Source organism: Marmota monax, unplaced genomic scaffold (genome assembly GCF_021218885.2).
Source record: "Marmota monax isolate L192 unplaced genomic scaffold, Marmota_monax_Labrador192_F-V1.1 WCK01_AAM20220418_F8-fsc00170, whole genome shotgun sequence".
Lineage (NCBI taxonomy): Eukaryota > Metazoa > Chordata > Mammalia > Rodentia > Sciuridae > Marmota > Marmota monax.
The window spans coordinates 378,854-391,429 of record NW_026692395.1 but is presented as its reverse complement, the minus strand read 5'-3'; the positions used below and the strand labels follow the sequence as shown (position 1 = coordinate 391,429).

General features: G+C 34.3%; 1 pseudogene; it reads left to right on the top strand.

The window, feature by feature from the left end:
- Positions 1-529: 529 nt before the first annotated feature.
- LOC124091497 (nucleotide triphosphate diphosphatase NUDT15-like) lies at positions 530-12,263 on the top strand (annotated as a pseudogene).
- Positions 12,264-12,576: the final 313 nt, after the last annotated feature.

The following is a 12,576-nucleotide window of genomic DNA, read 5'->3' as shown; positions in this document are numbered from 1 at the left end:
GAAAGTGGATGTTGTTTTCTTACCACCACAAAAATGACAACTATACGTGTTTATAATATATGAGTTATTAGCTATATTTAAGCATTTCACAATGTGTATATACTTCAAAACATGTTGTACAGAATAAATATATATAATAATTTTATGTGTAAATTAAAACAAAACTAACAGCTGGATATAGGTCAGTGGTAGAGCCCTTGCTTAGCCTGCACAAGGCTCTGGATTCTATACCCAGCATGGCAAAAACAAAACTACTCAGGGCTATGTCTGTTCTTAAAAAGCCCACTGGAGGGCGAAATTTCATTGCTGTTAACCAGCTTCTACAAAACAAACAGTTAAGGCTAACAGGAATAATTTACAGCTCATTTTTTATAAACACTTAATATCAACCACCTAAGAAAGAAAACGGATTCATGCTTAAGATGAATCGACAAAGCAGAAAATGATAAAAATAGCAGTAATCTTTCTCATCCTTCCTACCTAGCCCTCCACCCCCAGGGTCCCTGGTTGTTTCCTCTCCATATCAATAATGGTTTATGCAAAGGACAGTATTAAAGATTCTACTGAGCTGTGGCAGGTCTGTTTGGTTCCCCATGTGTTCCTTCCTAAGGAAAATATAAGAATTAAAATTGGTATACAGGGGTCTTCACCTCTAGAGAATCCAGAGGTGAAACTTCTCAGGCAGACCTCCCCTCTTTCTGGGTAACTGTTATTTCTGGGAAACGCTGTTAGTGTATTCCACTTAGCATGCAGGCCTAGAAGGGACAACTATAATGTTTAACAAGACATCCCCATGTATGAGCTTCTAATATAGCTGTTCCTTTCCAATATGCCTGGTGTGATTACAAGTATCCATTATCCTCTTTACAATAAGCAATGTAGTACAGTATTCTTTGTTTCTCTTCATTCTGACCATGGGCAACTCACTCAACCTCTTTGAATCAATTTGCTCATTTGTATAATGGGTGGAAATGTCACCTATCTCAGAGATTACATGCATTTGACAAAAATATATACACATTTATAATAGACATTTGTGCTTTTGTTTCAACAATATCTCTCAAGTGTCAGTTATGTATTACGTATTGTTCTATGCACTTGAGATACAGCAAAAAACAAGAAAGACATTCTCTGTGCTCATATAGTTTATATTCTGAGGGGAAGAAAGAGAAACACTGTGTGTGTGTGTGTGTGTGTGTGTTTCAACACATGTTATGCAGAAAGCAAAGTCAGGTAATGGGATAGAATATGAGAAATCATGGAAGTGGCTGCTTGAGATAGGATGTTCTGAAAAGACCTGTCCAATAATGACACTGAATAAGAAGGATTTGGCAATGTGAAAATTTTAAACATCTGTGTTTCAGCATATACAATAGCCCTGAAGTGATTTGATTTGTGTATTTTAGGGACTAAAAGAATTTCAGGATGCCTGATAGATAAAATGTTGGATGAGGGGAAGAGCTGTAGGAGAAAGTTGAGAAGTTATTGACTGACCAGTTTATGTAGTAGTGTGAAGGCATTTGAATTTTATTTTCAGTGCATTGGGGAATCATTGGAGGGACTATTTTTTTTTGTATCAGGGATTAAACCCAGGGGCACTCAGCCACTGAGCCACATCCCCAACTCTATTTTGTATTTTATTTAGAGATAGGGTCTCACTGAGTTGCTTAGCACTTCACCATTACAGAGGCTGGCTTTGAACTCTCGATCCTCCTGTCTCAGCCTCCTGAGCTGCTGGGATTATAGGCATGTACCACCATACCCGGCTTATTGGAGGGATTTTAATGATGGAGGGACATGATTTGGTTTTCATTCTAAGAATCTCATATGTGGATAAAAATGAAGGAATCAAAATAATTTTATGGTCAAAATAATTTTATGAAAACATTAAAACATTAATGGCCATTTATTTTTTGTTCATCCATTCATGGACCTTAGGATTATTTCCACCTATGGCTATTGTGAAAAATGCTGATGTGAACACTGTTGTACAAAAATTTGTTCAAGTCTGTGCTTTCAGTACTTTTGGGTATATACGCAGAGACAGAATTGCTAGATATTATGGTAATGACATGTTTAAATTGTTGAGAAACTGCCATAGTATTTTCTACAGTGGTTGCACCATTTTAACTTCCCAACAACAATGAGGCACTATTCCCATATATCCACATCCTCACCAACAATTCATATTCCTCCACCCTGATATTTTTCATGTAAATAATGACCATTCTAATGGTATGAGGTGATATCTCATTGTGCTTTTGAGTTGCACTTCCCTAATGACTAGTGATGTTTATTATCTTTTCATTTGCTATTTTGTCATTGGTATATCTTCTTTGGAAAAATGTCCATTTAAGTCCTTTGTTCTTTTTTTAAGTTGGATTGTTTTATTTTTTTATGTTAAGTTAAAGGAATTCTTAATATCTTTTGGAGAGCAATCATTTATATGATACATGGTTTACAAAAATTCTCTCCCATTCTGTGGGTTTTGTTTTCATTTTCTGGAAGGTATCTTTGATGCACAAAAGTTAATAATTCAGATGAAGTCCAGTACATCTATTTTTTTTTCTTTTGTTATCTGTGTTTAGGTGTTATATCCAAGAAATCATTACCAAATCTAATGCCATGGAGCTTTTCCCCTCTGTATTCTTCTAAGAGTTTTATAGTTTGAGCACTAAAATTTAGAACTTTGATCCATTTTGAGTTAACTTTTGCATATGGTATAAGGTAAGCATCCAATATCATTCTTTTCCATCAGGATATCCAGTTTACTTAGCACCAGTTTTTGAAAAGACTCTCCTTTCTTCCAATGAAAAGGGGCGGGGCACCCTTGTTAAAAAATCATTGATGACATTTTATTTCTGGATTCTACTCAATTCCATTTGTCTTTATGTCTGCTTTTATGTCACTACCACAATATTTTTTATTGTAACTTTATAATAAGGTTTGAAATTAGGAAATATGAGACCTCTAACTTTGTTCTCTTTCATCAAGATAATTGAGGGTTTCTTGCCATTCCATATAAATTTTAGCATGGATTTTTCTATTTAAGTAAAAGTATCTTTGAGGTTTCTATAGGGATTGCATTGAATCTGTAGGTTGCTTTATTTAGTATTGGCATTCTAACAACATTTATATTCCAATTCATGAATCTAGAATGCCTTTCCATTCGTTTTCCTTCTTTAATTTCTTTCAGCAATACTTTCTGGTTTCAGTGTACAAGTATTTCACTGTCTTGCTTAAGAAATATTTCTAAGTATTTTATTTCTTTTGATGTTTTAAACATGGAATTATATTCTTAATTTCCTTTCCAGATAATTCTTTGTGTAAAGAAATACAACTGATTTTTGAGTGCTGATTTTGTATTTTGAAATTTTATTGAATTTGTTGAATAGTTCTAATGGTGTTTTTTGGAATGTTTAGGATTTTCTACATATAAAATAATTTTAAATGTGTTATTGGATATTAGTTATGCACAATAATGGGGTTCATTCTGACATATTCCTAAATGAATATAAGATAGTTTGCTCCATTTTAATCCCCATTCCTTCCCCTTTCCCTCTCTTCCTCTCTCCCAACAGTCCCCTACCTCTAACCGATGTCCCTTCTATTTTCAAAATATCACCCTTTTTATTCCTTTTTCCCTCTAAATTCTATATATTCTGTATGTAAGATCATCTGTGAACAGACATAATTTTACTTCTTTTCCAATTTCAATGTCTTTTATTCCCTGTTCTTGCTTAATTGCTCCAGCTACAAGTTTCAATACTATGTTTAATAGAATTGATAGATATGGTATCTTTGTCTTCTGATCTAGGTGGAAAGTTTTTGATCTTTCACCATTGAGTATGTGATCTATGGAATTATCATATATGTTGGAATTATCACATATGTTGATGTGGTTTCTTTTTATTCTTTGTTTGGTGTTATTATAAAAGAATTTTGAATTTTGTGAAATGCTTTCTCTACGTCAATTGAGATGATCATATGTATTTTTCTTTTGTAATGGATGCTCTTTTTATTGTATTATTAAGTGTTTCAAAATTTGGAGTATTTGCATAACTCATGGAGCCAATATTCTCCAAATGACCAATATATGGGTTAATATATGTGGGGAAAAGTTCTATTAAAAGTGCAGGGTAAATTGGAACAACGAATCTGGAAAGCAGTATGGAGATTTCCTTAGAAAACTTGGAATGAAACCACGATTTGACCTAGCTATCCCTCTCCTCAATCTATACCCAAAGATTTAAAAACAGCATACTACAGTGACACAACCACTTTAATGTTTATAGCAGCACAATTCACAATTGCTAAACTGTAGAAGCAACCTCAATGCCCTTCAATAGATAAATGGATAAAGGAACAGTGGTACATATACACAATGGAATATTATTCAGCATTAAAAGAAAATAAAATTATTCCCTTTATAGGTAAATGGATGGAGTTGGAGAATACCATGCTAAGCAAAATTAGCCAATCTCAAGAAAAGAGGCCAAATCTTTTCTCTGATAAATGGATACTAATCCATATGGGGGGATGTGTATGGGATAATTGGAGGAACTTTGGATGGGACAAAGAGGGGAGAGGGGCAAAGGGGTAGGAAAGACCATGGAATGAGATGGACATCATTACCCTAGGTTCATGTACAGTTGCACGAATGGTGTGATTCTACTTCATGCACAACCAGGGAAATGAAAAATTCTGCTCCATTTGTGTACAATGAATCAAAGAGCTTTCTACTGTTTAGAACTAATAAATAAATACATAAATAAATGTTTTAAAAGTACAGGGTTAGCTGGGCATAGTGGTGCGTCCCTGTAATCCCAGTGGCTTGGGAGGCTGAGGCAGGAAAATCACAGGTTGGAGACCAGCCTCAGCAAATCAGAGGGGCCCTAAACAACTCAATGAGACCCTGTCTCAAAATTTTTAAAATATACTAATAAAGGGTTGGGGATATGGGTTAGTGGTTAAGTGCCCCTGTGTTCAATCATGGGTTATCTTTCCACCACAAAAAAATTTCAGGGTTACCATGAATTTTATTTTTTACACATGACAATAGGATTCATTTTTTATTTTTTAAAAAAATTATAGTTGTACATGGAAAGAATGACTTTATTTTATTTGTTTATTTTTATGTGGTGCTGAGGATTGAACCCAGTGCCTCACACATGCTAAGCAAGTGCTCTGCCACTGAGCTACATTCCCAGTCCCCAATAGGATTCATTTTGACATAATTGTAAAAGCATGGAATATAATTTGTTCTAATTCAGCCCTCAGTACTTCCTCTTTTCCTTTCTCCTCCCTGGTCTCTACTGTACTGATCTTCATGCTATTTACTTAAAGGTTTTTTAAAAATTATTTTCTTCTGGATGTACATGATGATGAGATTCACTGTGTTATATTCATGTATGTATATAGAAAATTTAGTTCAGATTCATTCCACTGTCTTTCTCTACTCCATCCCTCCTTTCCCTTAACTTTCCTTTGTCTATTTCACTGATCTTTTTTCTATTTTTTCTTTTATCCTTTCCCTTATTTTGTATTAGCTTCCACATATCAGAGAAAACATTCAACCTTTGATTTAAGGAGACTGGCTTATTTCACTTAGACTGATAATTTCCTGTTCCATCCATTTACCAGCAAATGCCATAAATTCATTCTTCTTTATGATATATATCACATTTTGTTGAACCATTCATCTCTTGAAGGGCACCTAGGTTGGCTCCATAGCTTGGTTATTATGAGTTGTGCTGCAACAAATATTGATGTGGCTGTGTCATTGTAGTATGCTGATTTTAAATCATTTGGATATATACCAAGGAATGGGATAGCTGGGTCATATGGTGTTTCCATTCCTAGTTTTTTGAGGAATCTCCATACTGCTTTCCAGAGTAGTTGCATTGATTTGCAGTCCCACCAACAATGTATGACTGTACTCCCCCCGCCACACACACACAAACATCCTTTCCAATATTTATTGTTACTTGTATTCTTGATAATTGCCATTCTGACTTGAGTAAAATTAAATATCAATGTAATTTTAACTTGAATTTCTCTAATTGCTAAATATGTTGAAGGTTTTTCATATATTTGTTGACCATTTGTATTTGTTCTTCTGAGAAGTGTCTATTTAGTTCTTTTCCCCAATTATTGATTGGGTTATTTGGTTTTTTGATGTTGAAGTTTTTTTTTTTCAGATCTTCATATATCCTGAGTATTAATGTCCTATCTGAGGAGCAGGTGGCAAAGATTTTCTCCTGTTCTGTTCGATTTGTCTTCACACTCTTAATTGCTTTCTTTGCTGTGAAGAAGCTTTTTAATTTGATACCATCCCACTTATTGATTTTTGATTTTACTTCTTGTGCTTTATGAGTCTTGTTAAGAAAATCAGTTCCTGAGCCAATATGTGGAAGTTTGGGGAGTTCTTTTTTATGATATATATTACATTTTCTTCTAGCAATTGCAGAGTTTCTTGACCAATGAATTTTAATATAAGAGAATAGGAAAAGTTCATTGATATGGTCTAAGATTGCACCTTACAATAACCTTTAAGTTTCACTTCAACAAGTGATTCTTAATGTAGTATCAAAGAACATGTAAAATATCTGAAAAGGTTATTAAAAACACTGCTACCCTTTTCAACTAGGTGAGACACTATTTTCTTTATATAGTTCAACAAAAATGGCATATAATAAAAGAATGAACACAGAAGCAGATATTATAATTGTTTTCTATTATGGAAGACATTAAAGAGATTTGCAAAAATGAAAACCCATGTTACTCTTCTTAATTTTTTATTTTTGAAAATATTTTTATGAAATAATGTTCATATTACTCTATACAATAATTGCTATTTTAAGTTATTCTTGAAAAATTATTAATTTTTTCAGTTTTGATTTCTCACAAGGTAAATTTGATATAACAAATAACTTGTGTTCCTCAATTTTTTTTATTTGTCACTTTTTAAAAATATGGTAAAATACACATAATATGAAATTTTCAATCTTTTTTTAGGGGGGTGTACCGGGGATTGAACTCAGGGGCACTCGACCACTGAGCCACATCCCCAGTCCTATTTTGTATTGTATTTACAGACAGGGTCTCACTGAGTTGCTTAGCACCTCACATTTTGCTGAGGCTGGCTTTGAACTCACGATCCTCCTGCCTCAGCCTCCAAGCCACTGGGATTGCAGACATGTGCCACCACACCCAGCGAAACTTACAATCTTAAAACATTTCTAAATATACATTTCAGTAGTAGGTCCCTTTACGTTATCCTGCAACTGATCTTCAGAACTAATATTGCCTTGCAATACTGAAGCTCTGTGCCCACTAAACAACTCTCCATTCTTCCCTCCCCCAGTTCTCAGGAACCAGCCTTCTACTGTCTCTATGAATTTGACTCCTATAGGTTTCTCATATAGCTGAAATCATACAGTATTTATCTTTGTGATACTGGCTTATTTCACTTAGTATAATGCCCTCAAAATTCATCCATGTTGTAACATGAACCAGAATCATCTTCTTTTTCAAGGCTGAATAGTATTACATTGTATGTGTAAACAATATTTAGTTTAACCATCCATCAATATAACCTTGGTTTTCTTTCACAATTTGGATGTTGTGAATAATATAGCTATGAACATGGATGTACAAATCTCTCCAACACTTTGCTTTTTATTCTTTTGAGTATATACCCAGAAGTGGAATTGTTGTATCATATGCTATTCTATTTTCTATCCTGTTTTTTCACAGGGGTGCCACCATTTTAAATTCACACCAACAGAATAAAAAGGTTCCAATTTATCCATTCCCATGCCAATAATTGTTATTTTCTGGCTTATTCAATTATTTTTTGATAGTAGATATCCTAAAGGATATGAAGTTACAGTAGCTCGTTGTGGGATTGAGTCACATTTCCTCAACATTAGTGATGTTGGGAATCTTTTCCTGTGCTTGTTATCCATTTGCATATCCTCCACGAAAAAAGTATCTATTTGATTATTTTGTCTCTTTTTTTAAATTGAGTTGTTTGTTTGGTTGTTGAGAAGTAGAATTTCTTTATGCATTCTGGATATTACCCATTTATCTGATACATGACTTTCAAAAATTTTATCCCCTTTCATAAGTTGCCTTTTCACCCCATTAATTATATATTTTGATGTGCAGAAGTTTATAATCTTGATGTAGTTCAATTAATCTATTTTTACTTTTTTGGCCTGTACTTTTGGCATCTTATCTAGGAAATTGTTATCAAATCTAATGTGATAAACTATTCTCCTATGTTTTCTCCTAAGAGTTTTGTAATTGTAGCATTTAATATTTAAGTCTTGAATTTATTTGTAGTCTTTTAATTAATTTTGTCTGATATTAATAAATCTACCTCAGCTTTCTTTTGCTTACCATTTTCATGGAACATATTTTTTATCATTTAATTATTAAATGTTGAGGGGTTTTGTTTTGTTTCTTCAGTGCTTGGAATTGAACTCAGGGCCTTGCACATGCTAGCCAAGCACTCTAACCCTGAGCTAGCTACACCCCCTGCCCTATCATCTAACATTTTTTTTGAGAGAGAGAGAGAGAATTTTTTAATATTTATTTTTCAGTTTTCGGCGGACACAACATCTTTATTTTAATTTATGTGGTGCTGAGGATCGAACCCAGCGCCCCACACATGCTAGGCAAGTGCGTTACTGCATGAGCCACATCCCCAGCCCATATCATCTAATTTTAACCTATGCATGTTCTTAGATCTAAAGTGAGTCTCTTGTAGATGGTATATAGTTAGATCTTGTTTTTAATCCATTATGCCAATCTAAACTTTTCCCCCTTTCTTTTTTATTTTCTTCTTTTTTCCCAGGGCTTCACATGTGCTAAAGCAATCTAGGCCTTTTGATTTCCAAGTTTGATCCGTTAACATTTTAAATAATTACTGATAGGGCAATATTTAGTAATGCCATTTTAATGTTTCTATGTGTCTTACAGTGTTGTTATATCTTGATTCTGCTTTTACTACCCTCCTTTTTGTTTAGTTGATTTTTATAGGGACACATTTCAATTCCCTTCTCATTTGCTTTTGTGTATATTCTATATTCTTTTGGGGGAATATATGAAAGAAACATCCTAATGCTATAATAGTTTTTTTTTCAAACTGATAACACCAACTTGAAATAAAAATGTGTTAAATTCCAAGAATTTGCCCCCTGCAGATACAACTTTGTGATTTCTTACACTTATGTACACTGGCTTTGAATGTTGATGGAAATGTTTCTCAATAATCTATTCATTCATATTTTCTACCAAGTATGAGAAAGAATTTATCTTACTATTTTTAAAGTGGTAAATTCAGCCTGGCATAATGTAACACACCCATAATCTCAGTGACTTTAGAGGCTTAGGCAGAAGGATCATAAGTTCAAGGTCAGCCTTAGCAAATAAGTGAGACCATGTCTCAAAAAATAAATAAATAAAAGGCCTAGGGATGGAGCTCAGTGGTAGAGCACCTTAATTAATTAATTAAAATAAAATGGTCAATTAGGTTTTGAAAACATTGCCTTATAGGACAACTCAGTCAAATGGTATGAGCCTAGGCACAGTGGTTGAAAATTCTCTGGGTGTACTCTTTTTTTTTTTTTTTGGTACTGGGGATTGAACTAGGGGCACTTAACCACTGGGGCACATCGCCACTCTTTTTTATATTTTATTTAGAGACAGGTCTCACTGACTTACTTAGCACCTCGACATTGCTGAGGCTAGCTTTAACCTGACAATCCTCCTGCCTCAGCCTCTTGAGCTGCTAGGATTATAGGTGTGTGCCACCATGCCTGGCTGGGTGTATTCTTAAACTCTTAACCAAAATAGAAATTATATTAGTTCAGTGCTCACTATATGCCAGTATTGAAGGCATTGAAAACATTCTGGTTTTGTTTTTGTTTTTGCTTTTTTGTGGAGCTGGGTATGAAATTCAGGGCCTCATGCATGCTAGGAAAGTACTCTACCACTGAGCCATATCTGCAGCCTTAATATTTTGATATTATCTTTCTATATATCTATTTAATTATTTCTCAAGAGATATGCACTCAAAATTTTAAAAAGAGGATCTCTGTTACACTGCCTGACACATACGTATTGTTCAATTATAGTTAGTGAATGGATAGCTTTATGCAGCATTTGCTCATTCATTACCATTTATGAAACACACAATATGTATCCAATTCTGGCCTGGGCATAGAGGATTCAGAAATGCATTAGACCATGGGGTGAGGTTGTGGCTCAATGGTAGAGTGCTTGCCTAGCATGTATGAAGCCCTGGGTTTGATCTTCATTATCCCATAAAAATAAATAAATAAAGTGCAGGTATTGTGTTCATCTACAATTAAAAAAAATAAAAATAGGAAAATGCATTAGACAAGTTTATTACTCTTCACAGTCTTAGAATCCAGAGGCAGAGTCAGCCACATAAAGCTTCCAGGTTATCATAGTCATTCTTCCTGCTACTTTTTGGACAATGTATGCCCATCACTCAAATAACTCCGTCTGATTCTTGGAACATACCTTACAAAGTGTAAGTTTGTAAGTTATGAATCATTTTCCCTGAAAAATCAGATGAAATTTCCATTCTGTGAACTGTCATGGAGTCCTGAATTCCCCCAATCATAATAAGCACTTATATCAGTTTATTGTAGTTTCCTGTGTTATTTATGCCATTTTCAGTAGGCAGCTCTTAGCCTGTAAAATATCTGTTTTGCCTAAGTGATGAATTCTTTCATTGAGCACCAAGGAAATGTCTCCATATTTCTTACTCATTTCTGTACCTCAGAACTCAGTAGTGCTTGACATAACATGTGTAAGGAAAGACACCATCATAGCTAGAGTGTTCAGTTGCTAGGGAAGGAAAAACAATAGAACCACAATAACTAATCAGTATTATCTAATCTTAGGCAGGAAGCCATAGCTAAATATTTTGAAATTTTATTTAGTGAGACAATTTTAAACTATTTTGTTGAGATATAATTGACATACACTAAATTTCACATGTTTAAATTATCAATTTGAAGCATTTTGAAATTTGAATGCATTTGTGAGTACATCACCAAGATAAATGTAATTTTAAAAATCACTAAGAGATTACTCATGCCCATTTGTGATCTGTCCCTTCACATCTATCCCTACCTGCCCCTGACTTCAGTAATTGAGGCACTTTGGTATTAGCAAAAGAAAGATAAGCAGATCAATCAATGAGAATAGAGGGTCCACAGACTCACACTAATACAGTTAAACCCTCTTTCACTAAGAAGCAAAGGCAATTTAATGGGGGAAAAGGATAATCCTTTCAACAAATAGTACTAGAACAACTAGTCACCCACCTGGAAAAAAAATGTAACAGAAAATAAAACATCGGTGACCTCACACTCTTCCCAAAATGAATCCTAAATGGATAATAAACCAAAATACAAAGCTATAAAATTCTTAACAATATAACATAGAAGAAAATATAAATGACCTTGGTTTGGGTGATGACTTCTTACATTCAAGACCAAAAGACAACCTTTAGAAGAAGAGAATGATAAGCTGGACCTCATTAAAATTAACTCCTTCCACTCTGCAAGCTATTCATTTAACAAAATAAGAAGGCAAGTCATAAACTGGGAAAAATTTGTCAAATACATATCAAAAAAAGGAATTGCATACAAAATATACAAAAATTCTCAAAACTTAACAATAAAAAACACAACTAAAAAAAAGTTAAGGCTGGCCAGGCCTGCCTGCTGGCTCTATGATGACTAGTGTGGAGCCATGGGCTTCGGCAGCCCCAGGAGTGGGGGGTTGGAGTGGTGGTAACCAGGTGCAAGCATTGTCATGCATGTGTCCTCCTGGGGAAGAGGAAAACATTTGGGGCCGGCAGCTTTCAGCTTATGTGTGTGTGTGTGTGGGGGGGCATTTGGAATTTGGTGAGACCTGGGAAAAAGCAGCTCTTAGCCTGTAAAATATCTGTTTTGCCTAAGTGATGAATTCTTTCATTGAGAAGAATAATTACCATTATGTCACTATATTAATGAAAGAAGTAGATTTGACTCATGATTCAGAACTAAAGAACGTAGAACCTGAGAAAAAGGAAAGTTGGGAATGGGTTCCTTTGGGAAGAATTTCCTCCTGTAGATCAGCTTTTCTGGGCACTCCATTGTTTAATGGAGCAAGGCTATGATCCATTTAAAGAAGATTTGAACCATCTGGTAGTATACAAGGGAAATACTCTCTAGGTGCCAAGAAGACTCCTTGATTTTATTTTTTTAAAGACAAAAATATAGGTATAGTTAGGGAATGTAAAATATCTACATTTCAGAACAATTCCTTTTTATCTAAAAAGTTCCATATGACTGCCAGTTTATTTGCATTCTCTTAAATACCTACCACCCTTGAGAAGATCTTTCTGGAATGGGTTATTGAAATGTATTTCAGACACAGAATAAAGGATAAATAGGGATATTGTGATTAATCTGCTTTCCATATTTATCTATGATATTTACTGTGTATTTTTATTATCACAATTTGCATAGGATAGTTACAATGGAA